The sequence below is a fragment of the Crocuta crocuta genome, unplaced genomic scaffold (genome assembly GCF_008692635.1).
Source record: "Crocuta crocuta isolate KB4526 unplaced genomic scaffold, BGI_CrCroc_1.0 scaffold177, whole genome shotgun sequence".
Lineage (NCBI taxonomy): Eukaryota > Metazoa > Chordata > Mammalia > Carnivora > Hyaenidae > Crocuta > Crocuta crocuta.
This window is the reverse complement of record NW_027531880.1, coordinates 624,068-631,992: the sequence shown is the minus strand read 5'-3', so window position 1 is coordinate 631,992 and position 7,925 is coordinate 624,068.

Genomic DNA, 7,925 nt, shown 5'->3' with positions numbered 1-7,925 from the left:
CATCTTATAAAACACCACGTCCTGTGATTTCCAACCTGTTTGTTAGACAGATTACATGCAACTCTCCAGATCTGGAACCTAGTATAGCCTGGATGTCCAAGCCAATCTCCAAAATGCAGATGTTGTACATATATTCTAGCTCTAATTCCCTCCTGTTTTACAGTATAATCTAAGTGGTCTCAACTCCCTTTCTAAGTCCTATTTTCTTTTCTCCAAGGGATAGATCCCCCATCCATATCTACTGCTCTTTATAAACTTAAAGGAATATGCCATGAAAGGGTTAAAACATTCTTACCAACAATTCAAGGGATGTTATTGGTGAGAGAGGACTAGAGGTTATCAAACTAATGCTTCCATTTACAGATAGGGAAACTGAGGTCCAGAGAGAAGAAACTGATCATGCTAAAGAAATCAGTAAATGTTAAAACCAGGCCTCAAGTAGCCATTGCTTTTAAGTTCAATTCCTTGACATCACACTGTAAGGCCTTCTGTTCATTGAAGAAAAACCAATGGGTGGGACTCTTCCATTACATCTTTGACACTCCTAAGAGCTAGGTAAATTTCCTCCAAATGATAAGAGAAGAGAGTAGTAACATTAGCTCTACCAAATAAATGTTATATTAATGGATTCAGAAGGCAAAATCTGAAAATAGAGTATATTAAGGCTTTGAATCCACATATGCAGTCATTCACTTAACTAGTTTGATGTTGGTATCTGTATAGCATTCAATTATTCACATAGACAAAAAAAAAAACCTACATACACATATATTATAATCTTTGGTTTATACCAAAACTTGGTGGCTTAAACCAACAACCATTTTATTTCCTCACAAGTCTGTGGATCAACAATTTGGGAGGTCTCAACTCTGGAAGAAGATCCTGACAGAAAGCGGAAGACTACTAGGTGGTGCCAGAGTTGACACTTTCTCATGTGGTGTTTTATGGGTGGGCTTGAGTGGACTGAGATGGCCTCACTCACATGTCTGGTAGTCAGTGCCTGCTGTCATCCAGGCCCCTCTCTTCACGTGGTCTCTCATTCTCAAGAAGGCTAACTCAGGCTTGTCACATGGTAGTGACAGAATTCTAATCTAAGAGAACAAGAGTGAAGCTGCCAGTTCCTGCTTCCTCAACTAAGAAGCCATACTATAGCATATCTACTATATTCTAGTCATCAAAGAAAGTCATGGGGGAGGGGGGTCAAGATTCAAGGAAATGAGATAAACTCCACTTCTTGATGAATGGGGCAAAGTCTCATTAAAAGGGGGCAAAGGGACATGGATATAGGCAAGGGATAGGTTGTTTTTGTGGTTATTCTCTGTCTTTCTCTAATTCAATCTTGAGCCCTCAGGATGACCTTCTCCCTGGTAGACTGGAGAGGTGTGAGGAGAACAGGCTCTGAGCTTCCTGGGCTAGCTGTGGTGGGATATACTTGCTGCTCCACCAAGTCCCCTCCCTGGGCTCCCACTCCTGCCTCCTCCTCCCCACTGTCTTCTAGAGCAGGCAACCCCAGCTCCCATGTTTCCCTCTGTGGCATGGGTGGCCTGCCTCTTACATGCCTGGATGCCTGTGGACCCACTTAGCTCACAGGGACTCAGGCCTGGAGCTTTCCTCCAGACACAGCTGGGAGGTTCTCCTCAGTCCTCAGTACTGAGACCTCTGGAATGCTTCTTCTAAAGGCTGCATACTCTTTCATTGACTTGCCCCAGAAGCTAAGTCTTGAAGACCTAGAGTTCAGACCCCTAGACACTTTCCTTTTTTTTTTTTTTTTTTTTTTTGGCTTTGTCTTTCCCTTTGCATGAAAGGTGGATGAACCCTACCCACTTTCTTGTCCAAAGTTGTCAAAGGAGAGAAAATGAAATCAAATATGGAAAGATACTGCTTTATTTCCCAAAGTTTTATTGAGTACCTGGAGGATACTTAACACTCTGCTAGACTCTGTTGGTGATAGAAAACATATAGGGAGGGTTCTTTGCTTTCAAGTTCCTTGCTTTTCACAACATACTAAGAGATCAAACACCTGTGCCGTTAATAAAAATATAATTTTGTATAGAGCCTACTACTACCTCACTATATATTCCTTCATTTATTTCTCCTTTTTGCCCCATGGTCTTTAAATTGACTTACTTGTTCATCTGCCCACCCACCAATCCATCCATCCATCCATCCATCCATTTGGTCACCCACTTATTTACGGAGTACAATAAAGTACTAGTCTAAATACTGGAGGCCCAAAGAGGACAGACCCTGCCCTGGGGAGGGAATGTTGACTCTGTAGTAGAAGGCAAATGTAGTACAATAAAAAGCCTTGGCTTAAAAGATGAACTTTGGCTAAATCTTCCCTGCATTCAATTGTAATAATCTCTCTGTCTATCTGTTCCACTCCACTTAGGTCTTATATTCTCAGTATCCCTATTGCTTCACATAGTTCTTGGCCCAAATAAGAGCTCAATGAATGTTGAATAAAAGAACAAGCAAAATAAAGCACAGTCTTGTAATCCCTTTATATGTCTGTTTTCTCATGTGAGAAAACGTGTGTTAGCCTGGCAGAGGCTAAATAAATACAGTACCCTATATGCCTAATGGGATGCAATATCTAGATTAATAAATATTTCTTTTTTGCTTCCTTGTTTGACCTGGGCATGTCTCTTTCTTAGTCTCAACTCCTTTTTACAGTTTAACAATGAAGGGGCCAGACCACTATCTAAGATCTTGATCCAGTTTGATTCCAAATACTAGGTAATAGTCTAGTGCTTGGCATCAATCCTGAGAAAAGTTCCGTGTGCTTTTCATAGATATTATATGGTACTTGCTGCATATTAATTATCAATTAAATACAAGTCATCTGTGGGATGCTTTAGGCTCCACAGGGATAATACCGTAGTGTTGCTTAGAAAACTATCGTAGGGAATGTTCCTAACAGTGAGCTCAATACCACCAGCAGTTTTCTTTTTCTTCTTCCTTTCCGCCAGTACAGGCCACTATTTTTATTGATTGAGTGGATTTCAGTATTGTCTCTGTTACAGGTCTGAAAAACAAAGCTGCTTAGATGAGATCTTTATATTAATGAGTGTGCAGGGGGAGGGAATGCTGTTTTTGGTGGTCCAAAATGGCATTTGGGGGCCCCCTGCTGTCAGCCACCAGGGGTTTAGACAAGAAAATTCTGGAATTTGGTCTGCATTGCCCCCTGGTGGTGACACTTATTTTTGACAGGCAAGGCTGGCTATTCCTGGGCCAGGCCAAACTGCAGAGCAAGGATACTTCAGTTGAAGTGAGTTTCTTCAGTACTTCTTATGCTGTCCAAGATACTGTGAAGTCATACAAGAAGAATAAGGAATTGACCTTCCCCTGGAGAATACCTGTCTTCTGGACTTCTCCCCATCATTCATTTACTCATTCATCCATTATGTTCAACCACATTCACTGAGCATCTTCTATGTTTCAGCACCATAAGAGGTGCTGGCGTAACAGAAGTAAACAAACCAAACAAGCCTTCCCCTCATGGGTTTCCTTACTCTCAGATCCCTGCTGTAATTAGCCTGGCCTTTGAAACACTCACACAGTCACGTACTCCTGTCAAATTTGTTTACATCTAATAGCCAGTGAATCTCTTGCTAAGACATTGCATGGTTAGAGCTTAAGATACTCTCCTTCTATAGGGTATTTAGAGTTTAATCAAGAGCTGGCTACAGAAGAGAAAAACCTCAAAGACTGAAAGGAATGTATTACAAATTGGTGGAATTTCAGGTATTGGAGGTGGGAGGCTTGGGGACACAACTGGGAAATTCCTTGCATTCTCCAAAGCACACCACCCAAGCCACTTCCTGCTCTGCACATAAATGACCAGTTCTGCCAGATGTGTCTCACCCCCCAAGGTTGGTTGGGGTCACTTTGAGAACAGTGGGAACTGTGAAATAACCCCGGGCTCCAAGGGAGTGCCCTATGGAGTTTCTCTTTCCCATATAAAGAAGGAAGAAAAATTCCAATTTTAATTGTTCTTAGTTCTGTCCTCAAGGAGTTTATAATCTTCTAATAGAATAGACAAGTTACACACATACATAATTACAAGGAAAACACAGATAAGGGCCAGAGAAGGTCTAAGTGGGAACAGAGGTTATTTATGGATAGAAGGATCAGGGAAGACGTCATGAGGACAGGTATATGTTTTGTCATATTATTATCTGAGGAAGTCAAGCCTTGCTGCGGGAGGAAACCTGGTGATAGAAGAAGATATTTGGGATGCAAATGGGGAAGTGAAGCTCAACATTCTGGGACTAGAAAGCTTGAGGACACTGTTCTCATTTGGCCTTTGGAGATGATCTGGAAAATTGCTAATCTAATAAGCCAGGGTCACTTGCAGTCCCTTCCATACCTGGATGTTAGGGGGTCATATCACTGAGCTTAAAGGTTACTACCCTGGATAGCCTCTGTTGCCACATGCCTCAGACCTGAGTTGATCCATTAAAGCTTTCAGTTTCTATGAAATTTGCATATGGTGACCAAGGCAGCTCAATGGCAAGTCTCTCCCTAATTAGTTTAGGGTTCTCTTTTTCCTCCTTTCATAGGTATTTGCAACTCTGCTATATTTCAGACTGGCAACAAAATGGGAATTAGCTTTTGTTTGGGAAATTCGAATGCTTTGGTTATATCTTCTCTATTTTGAATCTGGGTTGGGTACTGGGGTGCAGTGATATTGTTGGGCATCTTTTATACATCTCCTGCAAATTTGGAAGAGTAGAAAACCTGAAAGACTTGTGATTGGGTTAGTTCACATTTGGGGTGTGGAAGGAACCACACTCAACAGGCTCCTTTGGTGAAGAAACAGCTTTGTTTATATCTAGGATTTTTTCAGAGATCACACTGACAGACCACAGGGGAGAACTGAAGGCAGAATGTCACTCTTTATGTGGTTACTGAAGATAATGTTTAATCTCAGTCACCACCCTGAGGTCCACTGCACCTAAATTTGCTGCTTTTCAGCCTCCTGCCTCCAGAGGGCGATCTAGCCACAGCTCTTTTGGCACAGGTAGCAGGATTGTGGTTAAGGCAGGTCCTTGTCACACAATTTCCTTCTTTTTCTCTTATTTTGTGCCCACACACGTACCCCTGTGTTTGGTCCAGTGAGAACATAAGATCCTACACAGGTCTTTGAGCCTAAGCCACATATTCCAGTGAAACGTCTCCTGATGAATCCTGAATTGGGATAATATAGGACTTGCATAACCAATAATCATATCACTTGTGTGTAAGTGCTTTGGAAAATATTGTGGGGAAGACATGTGATCAGATGGGTGCAATTAGGCATTTGTAAGTCCTTGGTCATCAGATGTCAGCATCTGTTTGTTTCTAATGCACTGTTAATTATGCCTCTATCTTGTTCAGGAATCCTGACTCCTTAGCAAAGGCCTTTCACAATCTGTCCTCAGCTGACCAAGCCACTTTCATTTTCTCTGCAATTGCTGCTGGCCATATGAAACTTCTTGTTACCCCTGGACCTTTCCCTAGACTCCTCCCAGATGTTGTACTTTTACATGCTTGTTATTTTTCTGGGAGTTTCTTTTTCACTATTTTTTGATTGGAAAAAAACTCTTGTCTTCAAGAGATAGCACTATATCATCTTCGGTAAAATTTCTCTAGCTACGCCAGCCTAAGTTGAGCTCCTCTCTAACAATGCTATGATATTCTACAGAGTGTGACATGTGTATCTGGCTGTCTTCCCTGGGAGGTAAGGAAACCTGTCATATTCATCTTTGTGTATCTAGGTTCTAGGTATCATGTCTGATATGTATTAGGTGCTCAAGAAATATATGTTGGATGGTTGATAAGTGCACGCACATGTGGCATTCATATGTACAGGCAGTTCCTGGAGTGGGAAGGAACATGACAAGTCCTTGGCTCTGTGTCAGTAGACTGCATCCTTGAGACTAGTTGTTGTGCTTCAAAAAACAAATAGGGAAGGGTAAGCTGACATCTGTGCTGAACCACAGGTAACAGATTGCTGCATGGTCATCCAGAGGACCCTAGTGCATCTTGACCATGAACAATTCCCAATGAACTAGGCTTCACTGGCCCCTGAGTAGATAGTTTTCATTTGGAACCATTCCAGCTTTTTTAGAGAAATCTGGCTTTTTATTCTTACCTAATTGGATGTTGGCCCTGTTTCCCCTGACTTTCTGGGTTGGAGAAGTCAGCAACTTTTGGGCTGTAAGGTGACTAGTTTCTACCACAGGCTCCTGTTGCCATTCTCTTTAATTCTGTTATTTCCTTTCCATTCAGGAGGCCTGACTCCATAGTCCACTACCCTTTACTGTGGTCTCCACTTCTAAGTGACCAGGTGTAGTTCACTAACCTGTTAGGGGAATGGGGGGCAAGGTCCTCAAATTCTTAGATTTGTGGAAAAAAAATTCTTAGATTTGTGTTGTATATATCATGGGAAAGGCCATGTTCCAGCAGCATCTTGAATGTTAAAAGAAAAAATCTCACTTCTCTTCCACTCTCTACTGAGTGATTTCCACATACTTTGCAAAGGCCAGGAGGCTGGGATTGGGTCATGGCTGGTTTTCGAATCTCTGGTCACCAAGGAGAGGTGTTCCCCATAGACATGGCCCACATGTGGAAGATGCAAATGTGCTGGGAAGGACCAAGAATTCTACTCAGATTTGGAATCTGAAGAAGGAAAATAAACAAATTGGCCCACGGCACTCAGCCACCTGCAGGTAAAAATTCCTGTGTCTTCTTCAAGCTTTAGTGAGTCTCCTTTATTGGCTCAGGGTGACTTGCTTTCTCCCACTGACCACCTCCCACTTCTTCTACTGCCCTGTCCCCCAGTAGGTTCCAAGAACCTCTGCAACATCTGTATGTCTTCTGAATTGGAGCCCAAGCTTGGAACATTACATTTGCTTATTTGTTTGTTTTTGTTTTGTTTTGTTTTTCCAGAGAGGATAGTTTGGTGAACCCAGTGTTTAGATTACTGTAATTCTATCTGATCTTCTGCCTCATGGTGTTTTGTCACTGACTTCCGGCCCCAGACTGTCTGAATTCAAGGCATAAATCACCTGCTGCCAGCAAGTTGCTTCCCTAGACACGAACCATGATGGATCTCTATTGCTTTTTGAATCCAAACCACTGCCTGGTTTTCAAGAGGCTTCATATTCTTCTGTTTTTATATTCAATGAACTGTATCTCTATCCTCTGCTTTGCCAATACAGTTGTCTTTATCCTTCCCCTGAACTCCAACCCTTAAGTAGTCCTAGAGAAGAAAGAAAGAAAGGAAGAAAGGAAAGAAGGAAGAAACCTCCCCTCCAAAAAAACCATATTAGATTTATTTGTATGTTCTGGTCTAGAATCTCTCCCAGTGTTTGCTTCTCTATCCCAATGCTACTAATTTTTTAGTCAAATTTCAAATCTCACTACCTAGACAATTTGAATACACACTGACATCTTTCAAGATGGCCGAGAGTACTTTGTACCAGACATGCTGGCATGGGATTACGTTTGAGATACTGATGTTGGGTTGTTTCATACTTATTTATCCAATTGTTCAGTAATCATTCACTGAATGCTTATTATTATAGTCTGGATGTTGGGGTTATTCATTAATCTAGGAGTCATCTCTGATTCCTTTCTCTTCACCCCAAGATGTGTGCTGTGCCAGCTGCTTCTTTGCACCCCACTGCTTCTGCCTCACCCACCATCTCCTGTCTATTCTTCTGAAACTGGTTTCCCACTTCCCTTCCTGCTTCTATGCAACCCATTCTCCATAAAACAGAGTGAATTTTAAAGGAGGAAATCAGATTATATTATTTAATCACCTTGGTTACAAATCACCCAGTGGTGCTCTATTGCACTTAGAATCAAACAGAAATAGAAAATAAAATAAACCTCCTCTCCCCATGGCTTGTAATATAAGGCTGCTTGTTGTTTGT